Source organism: Ceratotherium simum, chromosome X, assembly GCF_057802395.1.
Source record: "Ceratotherium simum simum isolate JZ-2026a chromosome X, ASM5780239v1, whole genome shotgun sequence".
NCBI lineage: Eukaryota > Metazoa > Chordata > Mammalia > Perissodactyla > Rhinocerotidae > Ceratotherium > Ceratotherium simum.
This window is the reverse complement of record NC_141940.1, coordinates 86,101,094-86,113,716: the sequence shown is the minus strand read 5'-3', so window position 1 is coordinate 86,113,716 and position 12,623 is coordinate 86,101,094.

Below are 12,623 nucleotides of genomic sequence, written 5' to 3'. Positions count from 1 at the left end.
CTTCTGCACAGCAAAGGAAACCAGGAATAAAACGAAAAGACAACCCACCAACTGGGAGAAAATATTTGCAAATCATATATCCAACAAGGGGTTAATCTCCAAAATATATAAAGAACTCATACAACTCAACAACAGAAAAACAAACAACCCAATCAAAAAATGGGCAGAGTATATTAACAGGTATTTTTCCAAGGAAGAAATGCAGATGGCCAACAGGCACATGAAAACATCTTCAACATCACTAATTATTAGGGAAATGCAAATCAAAACTACAATGAGATATCACATTACACCCATCAGAATAGCTATAACGACCAAGACAGAAAATAAGAAATATTGGAGAGGATGTGGAGAAAAGGGAACCCTCATACACTGCTGGTGGGAATGCAAACTGGTGCAGCCACTATGGAAAAGTTTGGAGACTTCTCAAAAAATTAAAAATAGAAATACCATATGATGAGTCCAGCCCCCGTGGCCTAGTGGTTAATTTTGGTGTGCTCTGCTTCAGCGGCCCAGGCTCATCTCCTGGGTGCAGACCTACACCACTCATCTGTTAGTGGCCATGCTGTGGTGGCTGCTCACATACAAAAGCAGGAAGATTGGCATCAGATGTTAGCTCAGGGAGAATCTTCCTCAGCAAAAAAAGAAAAAAAGAATTATACTATCCAACTATCCCACTACTGGGTATTTATCCAAAGAACTTGAAATCAACAAATCAAAGAGATTTATGCACTCTTATGATCATTGCAGCATTATTCACAATAGCCAAGATGTAGAAGCCACCCAAGTGCCCTTCAACTGATGAATGGATAAAGAAGATGTGGTATATATATATATATATATACATACATACATACATATATACACACACAATGGAATACTAGTCAGCCATAAAAAAGACAAAATCGTCCCATTTGCAACAACATGGATGGACCTTGAGGGTATGATGTTAAGTAAAATAAGCCAGACAGAGAAACACAAACACTGCATCATTTCAATCATATGTGGAAGATAAACAAACACATGGATAAAGAGAACAGATTAGTGGTTACCAGAGGGGAAGTAGGTTGGGGTGTGGGAAAAAGGCATAAAAGGGCACTTATGTATGGTGATGCATAAAAATTAGACTATTGGTAGTGAGCACGTTGCAGTCTATACAGAAATTGATAAATAATAATGTACACCTGAAATTACAGAATGTTATAAACTATTATGACCTCGATCAAATAATTGAAAAAAAAATCTCCAAAAAAATAAATCGTGTTTCTATACACTATCAATGAAATATATGAAAAGGAAAATAGGAAAACAACCCCATTTACAATAGCATCAAAAAGAATAAAATACTTAGGAGTAAATTTAAGTAAGGAGGTAAAGACTTGTACCCTGAAAATTACAAAATATTAATGAAAGAAATTAAACAAGACAAAAAGAAAAAGAAAGACATTCCATGTTCACAGATTCAAAGACAATAGTATTAATATGTCCATACCACTTAAAGTGATCTACAGATTCAATGCAATCCCTACCAAAATCCCAAAGGCAATTTTTACAGAAATAGAAAAAAAAAATTCTAAAATTCACATGGAACCACAAGGAACCTAAAATATCAAAGAAATCTTGAGTAAGAAGAATGTAACTGAAGGCATCATACTGCCCGATTTCACAATGTATTACAAAGCTACATTAATCATAACAAGATGGTATTGGCATAAAGACAGACATATAGACCAATGGAAGAGAACAGAGACCCCAGAAATAAATCCATGCATATACAATCAACTGATCTTTGAAAAGGATGCCAAGAATACACAATTGGGAAATGTTAGTGTTTTCAACAAATGGTGTTGGGAAAACTGGATATCCACATTCAAAAAAATGAAATTAGACCCCTATTTAACACCATACACAAAATTAACTCAAAATGGTTTAAAGACTTAAACATAAGACCTGAAACTATAAAACTTCTCAAAGAAAACACAGGAAAAAAGCCTCATGACATTAGTCTTAGCAATAATTTTTTGGATATGAAACCAAAAACATAGGCAACAAAAGCAAAAATAGACAAGTGGGATTACATCAAACTATAAAGCTTTTGCACAGCAAAGGAAACAAAGTGAAAAGGCAATGTTTGTAATGGGAGAAAACATTTGCAAACCATCTATCTGATAAGGGGTTAACTTCCAAAATATATAAAGAACTCATATAAATCAAGAGCAAAAAAAAAAAAAAAACTAATAACTCAATTTGAAATGCACAACAGGAGGAGTGACATCACCAAGATGGCAACCTAGGTCATTCCTGACTTCACTTCCCCTCACAGGAACATTTAACAACTATTCAAGAATAAGACATCACTAAGAGAATCCTAGAACATGGAGGTGAGGCTGAAGCACCCCCTACACCACAAAGACCAAGACAGACTGCATTAGAAGGGTAAGAGAAGTGGCTACACATTGACCACATTGCCCCTCCTTTGAGCCAGCAAAGCACTACAGGGAGATGTCTCTGTTGAGCCTCTGGTTCCTCCAGTGGGAAAAGAGAACCCAGAGAGGACAATCAGCCCCCCAGGATTGTGGGGTCACTTTGTGGGAGCCCCTACTCGAAATCTCCCCTGAAGGGGATAGCAGGGGAATCTGCAGGATTCAACCACTGAGAATCTGACTGTGGTAGAGAAGGGGGGAGGGGCTTGCAGCGACTAGCACATCGATCTTGGCAGACTGAGTTCATATCTGCAGTGCCCAAGTAGTAATCCCAACCAGCAGCTTCGCTCATCTGCAGAACCAAGTTGGTGGTGCACTCTGACTAGGAAACTTGGTTGGGTTCAGATCTGCCTGATTCGGATCCTCAAATGAGGAGTTTCGTTGGCCCTAGAACCTGGTTTGTCCACACCCAGGCAAGTAGCTGTGTCACAGACCCACCTGTTGTGGAGAGTGTCTCCTGGCCACATCTGACCAGAGGACCTGGTGGGAACACCTGGAAGCTATGTAGTCCAGCAATGCTTGAGCTGAGAGGTGGGCAGGTAGAACTGATTGCCCCCAGACCAAAGCCAGTACCAGACATGGAGAGTTCCCCTGTTACACATAGACAGGAATATTAATTCATAGCCAAGGCTGAGGGTAGCTCCCAGCCTCTCCCAACCAGAAAGCTTGTTTTGGAAATTGAGAGTTTCCTGCTGTGACCCCTCCCCTTCCTGCCCATGCAAGAGAGCTGAGACATAGCCCCACCCACTGTGGCTCCTGGCCCCATCTGACCAGAAGGACTGGTGAGAACACCTGGAAGCTGTGCAGCCCAGTGGTGCTCAAGCCAAGAGAAGGACAAGCAGAGCTGATAGTTTTAGAGAAAAGCCAATGGACCTCTTCAGCTAGGGAACGTGGGACATCAGTTGGCTTAGTTAAGACAGCAAAGAGCTTTACTGGCTTTATAGCTGCTTCTCCCACTGGGCCCAGGCAGGGAAACTAATTCATAGTTCTGCTCACTGCTGAATACAGCATCCAGCCTGCCCCACCAGGGAACCTAACCAGAGCGCGTGGGAAGCTGCATAGCCCATCAAACATCCCTGTTACAGTAGCACTTGAACAAAGAGTGCAGCCTTTGGCTTTTGCCATCTGCAGAGAAAAACTGGTGGCCTCACCTGACCAGGGAATTCAGTGCACACACTTGCATGATTTGGGTCCCCAAACATGGGCAGAGCCATACAGGCCCTGCATCCCATCCTGCTGTCCTGCCAGGGCAGGGAAGCTAATTCATAACCCCATCTACTACTTAATATAGTACCCAGTCTTGACCATCTAATAAGCCTAACCAGAAAATCCAGGTAACCACAGAACCCATCCTACAGCCTTCCTTAGTTAGAGAACCAAGCCAGCAGTCTTATCCAACTGTTCTCAGCCAGTGGCAAACTCCACACCCCCAATCTCAGAGCTCGAACAGTTGTCTCACACAAAAATAGACCATAATAACAGGACCCACCTGCCTAAGGACAGTACCAGCAGACACACACAGAAACTCAAGTTGAGTTTACTGGTGAAGATTTGACTCTGCCAAAGCAAACCTGTAAGTCTGGAAAAGGAACCCAAATACTCAAATGCACAGATACCAACATAAGGAGCCAAGGATCATGAAAAAACAGGTAAATATGACATCACAAAAGGAAACTAATAAAGCTCTAACAACTGATCTCAAAGAAATGGAGATCTATGAACTATCAAACAAAAAGTTCAGAATAATCCTCTTAAAGAAGTTTAGTAAAATACCAGAACACATAGACAGAAAACTAAATGAAATTAGTAAAACAAAGCATGAACAAAACAAGAAGCTTTACAAAGCAATAGAAACCATAAAAAAAAATCCAGAAATCTTAAGAGTTGAAACATACAATAACTGAGCTGAAGAATTCAACAGAGAGTTTCAAAAGCAGGCTTGACCAAGCAGAAGAAAGAATAAGCAACCTGGAGGATAAGACACTAGAAACTATCCAGTGAGAGGAGCATAAAGAAAAAAGAATGAAAAAGAATGAAGGAAGTGAACAAGGCTTATAGGGAACAATGAAAAGAAACAATATTCATATGATGGGAATTCCAGAAGGAGAAGAAAAAGAGAAAGGGACAGAAAGTATACTTAAAGCAATGATGGCTGAAAACTTCTGAACCTGGGGAGAGAAATGGACATCCAGTTCCATGAGACCAAAAGGATCCCAAATAGGTTGAACCCAAATAGGGCTACACCAATACATCATAAATTAAATTGTCAAAAGTCAAAGAAAAAGAAATAATTTTAAAAGCAGTAAGAGAAAAGAGAGAAGTTTCATACAAGGGAGCCCCTATAGGACCATTGGCAGATTTCTTAACAGAAACATTTCAGGCCAGAAGAGAAGGGGATAACATATTCAAAATATTGAAAGAAAAACTGCCAACCAAAAATACTATACCCAGCAAATCTGTCCTTCATAAATGAAGGAGGGATAAAGACTTACCCAAACAAACAAAAGCTGAGGGAGTTCATTACCACTAGAACTGCCTTACAAGAAATGCTAAAGGGAGTTCTTTGAGTGGAAGTAAAAGGGTGATAATTAACATCATAAAAACAGACAAAGGTAGCATAAAAGTCACTGATCATGGTAAATACATAGTCAAAGTTAGATTCTATAATTTGGTAATGGTGATGCATAATTCACGTACAACTCTAGTCTAAAAGCTAAAAAAAAATGACCATAGTAAAAATAACCATGACTACAATAACCCATTATTAGTTACACAATATAAAAAATACATAACTTTTAAGAGCAATAACGTAAAATGTGAGGGGAGGGGGAAATAAAAGTGTAAAGTTTAAGAATTCTATTGAAGTTAAGCTGTTATCAGCTTAAAGTAGGGTGTTATAATTTTAAGATTTTTATGTAAACCTCATGGTAACCACAAAGAAAATCCCTACAGCAATTACACAAAAGAATATGATAAAGAAATTAAAGCATACTGATACCAAAAGACATCAAAATATGAAAAAAGACAGCAGGATAACAAACAAGGAACAATGGATCTACAAAACAACCAGAAAACAATTAACAAAATGGCAACAGTAAGTCCTTACCTATCAATAATAACTTTAAAAATAAATGGATGAAATTGTCCAATCAAAAGACAGAATGGCTGACTGGATTAAAAAAAAAGATACAATGATATGCTGCCTACAAGTTACTCACTTTAGCCTTAAGGACACACATAGACTGAGAGTGAAGGATGGAAAAAGTCATTTCAAGCAAATGGTAAAAAGCAGGGGTAGCTATACTTATATCAGACAAAATAGACTTAAAGGTAAAAACGGTAAAAAGAGATAAAGAAGGTTATTACATAATGATAAAGGGGTCAATCCATCAAGAAGATATAACAGTTGTAAATATTTATGCACCCAACATCAGAGCATCTAAATATATAAAGCAAATACTAACCGAAATAAAAGGAGAAATAAACAGCAATACAATAATAATTGGGGACTTTAATACCCCACTGTTAACAATGGATATATCACTCAGAAAGAGAATCAATAAGGAAACAGTGGATTTGAACAACACTATAGACCAAATGGACCTAACAAACATATACAGAACATTGTATGCAACAACAGCAGAATTCACATACTTCTCAAGTGCACATAGAACATTTTCTAGGATAGACCACACATTAAACCACAAAACAAGTCTTAGGAAACTCAGGAAGATTGAAATCATACCAAGTATCTTCTCTGATCACAATGGCATAAAACTAGAAATCAATAACAAGAGAAAACTGGAAAATTCACAAACAGATGGAAATTAAAGAACACTCTTGAACAATCAATGGATCAAAGAGGAAATAAAGAGGAAGTAAAAATTTTTCCTGAGACAAATTAAAATGAAAACACAACATACTAGAAGTTATGGGATCCAGCAAAAGCAGTTCTAAGAGGGAAGTTCATAGCATTAAACACCTACGTTAAGCAACAAGAAAGATTCCAAATAAACAACCTAACTCTACACCTTAAGGAACTAGAAAAAGAAACAAGCTGAACCCAAAGTCAGCAGAAGAAAGGAACTAATAAAGACTAGAGCCAAAATAAATGAAATAGAGAACAGAAAAAAGAATAGAAAAGATTAATCAAACTAAGACTTGGTTCTTTGAAAAGATAAAACAAAAAAAGACCCCTTAGCTAGATTAACCAAGGAAAAAAGAGAGAGGACCCAAATAAATGAAATTATAAATAAAAAAGGAGACATTAAAACCAATACCACAGAAATACAAAGGATCATAAAAGGTTATTCTGAACAACTACATGCCAACAAACTGGACAACCTAGAAGAAATGGAAAAATTCTTGGAAACATACAACTTACCAAGACTGAATGAGGAAGAAATAGAAAATCTGAATAGACCAATTACTAGTAAGGAGCTTAACTCAGTAATCAAAAATCACCCATTGAAGAACAGCCCAGGACCAGATGGCTTCAGTGGGGAATTTTACCCAACATTTAAAGAAGACTTAACACCAATCTCTCTCAAACTCTTCCAAAAAATCAAAGAGGAAGGAATACTACCAAATTCATTTTACAAGACCAGCATTATCCTGATATCAAAACCAGAAAAGAACATTACTAGAAAAGAAAATTACAAGCCAATATCCATGATAAATATAGATGCAAAAATTCTCAATAAAATACTAACAAGCCAAATTCAGCAGCACATTAAAAGGATCATTCACCAAGATCAAGAAGGGTTTGTCCCCAGGATGCAAGGGTGGTTCAACATATGCAAATCAATTAATGTGATACATCACATTAATAGAAAGAAATAAAAGAATCATGATCATCTCAATAGACACAGAAAAAGCATTTGACAAAATTCAGTATCTCTTCATGATAAAAAAACATATTAGGTATAGAAGGAACATACCTCAACATAATAAGTCCATATATGACAAGCATATAGCTAACATATAGTCAATAGTGAAAGGTTGAAAGCTTTTTCTCTAAGATCAGAAACAACACAAGGGTGCCCACTCTCACCATTCCTATTCAAAATAGTACTGGAAGTCCTAGCTAGAGCAATCGGGCAAGAAAAAGAAATAAAATATATCAGAATTGGAAAGGAAGAAGTAAAATTGTCTCCTTTTGCAGATGACATAATTTTATATACAGAAAATCCTAAAGACTCAACCAAAAAACTGTTAGATCTAATCAACAAATTCAGTAAAGTTGCAGGATACAAAATTAACATGCAAAAATCAGTAGCATTTCTATACAATAACAACAAATTTTCTGAAAAAACAATAAAGAAATCGATCCTATTTACAATAGCATCAAAAACAATAAAATATTTAGGAATAAATTTAACCAGGGAGGTGAAAGATGTCTACTCTGAAAACTACAAGACATTAGTGAAAGAAATAGAAGAAGAAACAAATAAATGGAAAGGTATCCCATGTTCATGCATTGAAACAATTAACATTGTTAAAATGTCAATACTACCAAAAGCTGTCTATAGATTCAATGCAATCTCTATCAAGATTCCAATGACATTTTTTACAAAAGTAAAAAAGCACTCCTAAAATTTATTTGGAGCCACAAATCACCCTGAATAGCCAAATAAATCCTGAGAAAGAAGAACAAAGCTGATGGTATCACACCTTCATGTCAAGCTATACTATGAAGCTATAGTAGTCCAAAGAGTACAGAGCTGGCATAAAAACAGACAAATAGACCAGTGGAACAGAATCAATGGCCCATAAATAAACCCAAGCATATACGGTCAACTAATATTTGACAAAGGAGTCAAGAATACTCAATTGAGAAAATATAGTCTCTTCAATAAGCGGTGCTGGAATAATTAGACATTCACACGTAAAAGAATGAAACTGGACCCTTAACTCACACAACTCACAAAAATTACCTCAAAATGGATTAGAGACTTAAATGTGAGACCTGAAACCATGAAACTCCTAGAAGAAAACATAGGACTAAAGCTCCTTGACATGGGTTTTGGTAATGATTTTTTGGATATGACATCTAAAACAAAAGCAACAAAATTAAAAATAAACAAGTGGGACCACATCAAACTAAGAAAGCTTCTGTACAGCAAAAGAAACCATCAACAAAGTGAAAACACAATGCATGGAAAGGGAAAGAATATTTGCAAACCATATATCTGATAAGAAGTTAATATCCAAAATATATAAAGAACTCATACAACTTAATACCAAAAAGAAAAAAACCAAATAACTCAATTAAGACTGGACAAAGGACCTAAACAAACATTTCTCCAAGAAAGGTATACAAAAGGCCAACAGGTACGTGGAAAGATGTTCAACATCCCTAGTCATCAGGGAAATGGAAGTTAAAATCACAATGAGATATCATCTCACACATGTTAGAATGACCATCATGAAAAAGACAAGAGACAACAAATCCTGGTGTATATGTGGAGAAAATCGAACCCTTGTGCACTGTTGGTGGGATTGTAAATGGGTACAGCCACTATGGAAAACAGTATGGAGGATCCTCAAAAAAAATTAAAAATAGAACTACCATATAATCCAGCAATTCTACTTCTGAGAATATATCCAAAACAAATGAAAATACTATCTTGAAAAGAAATCTGTACCATGTTCATAGCAACATTATTTGCAATAGCCAAGACATGGAAACAACCTAAATGTCCATCAATGGATGAATGGATAAAGACGTTGTGAAATATACATACAATGGAATATTATTCCACCATAAAAACTGAGGAGCTCTTACCATTTACAACAACATGGGTGGACCTTGAAGTCATTATGCTAAGTGAAATAAGTAAGACAGAGAAAGACAAATACTGTATGATATCACTTATGTGGGATATAAAAATAAGTTCATAGAAAAAGAGATCAGATTTGTGGTTAGCAGAAGTGCAGGGTGGGGGGATGGGGAATTGGAGGAAGATGGTCAAAGGTACAAACATCCAGTTATAAGATAAGTAAGTACCAGAGATGTAAGGTACAACAGGATGACTACAGTTATAACTGCTCTATGATATACAGGAAAGTTGTTAAGAGAGTTAATCCTAGGAGTTCTAATCACATCACAAAGAGAAATTTTTTTATTTCTTCTTTTCTTCTTTTTTTTCTTTCTATTGTATCTATATAAGATGACGAATGTTAGCTGAACCTATTGTGGTAATCATTTCACAATATATGTAAATCATGCTGTATGCCTTAAACATATACAGTGATTTATATCAATTACTTCTCAATAAAACTGGAAAAAAATGTACATGTTAGACTGTATAGAAAATTTCTTGAACACTAAAAAAAATGGACAAAAGATTTAAATAGACATTTCTCCAAAGAAGAGATACAAATTGCCTATATATATATGAAAAACTGCTCAATGTTACCTGTCTCAGGATGATTATCGAAAAAAACAAAGACAGTAAATGTTGGTGAGGATGTGGAGAAATTGGAATACTTGTACACTGTTAGTGGAAGTGTAAAACGGTGTAGCCATTATGGAAAACAGTTTGAAGTTCCTGAAAAAATCAAAAATAGAGGTTGGTGTCAAGATGGTGGTGTAGGCAGACCCGGAACTCATCTCCTCTCACGGACACAACAAATTTACAACTACTCTTGGAACAATTACCCCTGAGAGAGAACTGAAAGCTAGATAATAAAAAGAACCCCTGCAACAAGGGACAGTCCTGACTGAGGTGGAAGAGGCAGAAATTCCTTCCTGGAGAGAAAAAAAAAGCCATCTTCACAAACCACAGCGCTTCATGGCCAGCTGGGACCAATCTTCAAGTATGCCGCCTTCCCTGGAGGAGTGGGGAACCTGAGCAGGGGAACATTACTGCTATAAGCATCTTTTGGCCTCAGCACTGCTGAGACAAGTGTCATGATAGCTGGCTTAGTTGGCTACTAACAACAATGGGGAATACCCCCAGAAAAGCTATCAGAGATAAGGGGGAAAAAAGCTGACTCTCAAAGGGGCCAAGCACAAGTTCACCCATTTCAGAAAGCAACCTAAAATCACCAGGAAGTAAGGTGTACAGTCCTTTGGTGAAAAGAGACTCATCTGATAGGATCTGTGTGCATCTTGGTGAGAGGTGACACCTGTCCAGGGACTGAGACATTGGTGGCAGCCATTATTGTGACCTAGTACAGGCGTGCTGACACAGATGCTGGCAGACACAATCAGAGTTTTTGCTCTGGCTGGTTAGCCCAGGGTCTGCCCCACCCACTAGAGCACTGACTTAATCCAACTCAGCCAGGGCAGGAAGCCCACCCGAGGGAGTGGCCCCACCAAACAGTAAGCCCTCGGGCAACTTGTGGGGCTGCATAGGTTGGGTGCCTGGATCATCTGCAGCTAGGCGAATGGGTCCAACTCTGCAGGGCAGGGCATGCACAAGGAGTGGGTTCAGTGTGTGGAGCACTGGTGCAGTGTGTGGGGCCTCTGCAGTGGCGCAACTGGGTCTGCTTCAAGGGGTCAGGGCATGCACATGAGGCAGTACTGTGTTGACAGTGTGTGTGGCCCTGTGGGTGGTGAGGCTTGTCAGCTGCAGAAGACTTGTACTTCTCAAACAGCCACATAGGGGACCAGCCCCATCTTCCAAAGCCTGAAACAATTGGGTGCTCTCATGACTGGGGCCAGCCCCACTCAGCTGCAATCCTCAGAGAGCTGACAAGAGCCTTACAGGCCAGAGGCTTACAGCAATTGTAAGCCCCTGAGCCTAGCAACCAGACACGCTGGGGTTCTACTCACTTCATAGAAAAATTGCAACAGGAATGTGCTATTAGACCTTGCAGCCAACTGTGGTGAGGCCCCCCACACCCAATAAAGAGACTGAAAGGTTCACAACAACCGCACACAGCTGAGTGTTACAACCAGCCAGCCAGGGGGACAGCTCAGCCTCCCTGGGCACCTGCAGAAAGAGCAACACTGCTGTAACAGAAGGACACACATAGCCCACACAGGGGTCACTCCTGGAACATTTGGAACTGGTGAGAAGAGGGAAGCACATTGCTGGGGCTCATAAGGCATCTCTTACATAAGGCCACCTCTCCAAGATCAGGAGATGTACCTGACCTACCTAATACATAGATACAAGCACAGAGAAAGAGGCAACATGAGGATGCAAAGGAATACATTCCAAGTAAGGGAAGAGGACAAAACACCAGAAAAAGAAATAAATGAAACAGAAATGAGCAATCTACCTGACAAAGAGTTCAAATGAAAAGTCATAACGATGCTCACTGATCTTGGGAGGATTGATGAACTCAGTGAGAATGTCTACAAAGAATTGGAAAATATAAAAAAGAACCAATCAAAAATGAATACTGGAAATGAAAAGTTCACTAGAGGGACTCAAAAGCAGAGTATATGATACAGAAGAACAGATCAGCGAGCTGGATGAAACACTAGAGGAAATCACCCAAGCTAAACAGATAAAAGAAAAAGGAATTAAAAAGAATGAGGACAGTCTAAGGGAGCTCTTGGTCAACATCAAGTGCACAACCATCCACGTTATAGGAGTCCCAGAAGGAGAAGAGAGAGACGAAAGGGCAGAGAATCTATTTGAAGAAATAATAGATGAAAACTTCCCTAACCTAAGGAAGGAAACAGACATCCAGGTACAGGAAGCACAGAGAGCACCAAACAAGATAAACCCAAAGAGGCCCACACCAAGGCACATTATAATTAAAACATCCAGAATTAAAGATAAAGAATCATAAAAGCCAAAAGAGAAAGGCAACAGGTCACATATAAAGGAAACCACTTAAGTCTACCAGCTGACTTCTCAGCAGAAACCTTACAGGCCAGAGGGGAGTGGCACAATATATTTAAAGTGCTGAAAGGGAAAAACCTACAGCTAAGAATACTCTATCCGGCAAGGTTATCATTCAGAATGGAAGGAGAGATAAAGAGTTTCCCAGACAAGCAAAAATTAAAAGAGTTATCACCAAGAAACCAGTCTTATGAGAAATGCTAAAGGGACTTATTTAAAGGGGGAGGGAGAAGACCACAAATAGGAATAAGAAAGTTATGCACTAAAAGCAATAAAATCACTGGTAAAGGCAAAAACAGAGTAAAGGTAGCAGATCAACCAACTATGAAGATAA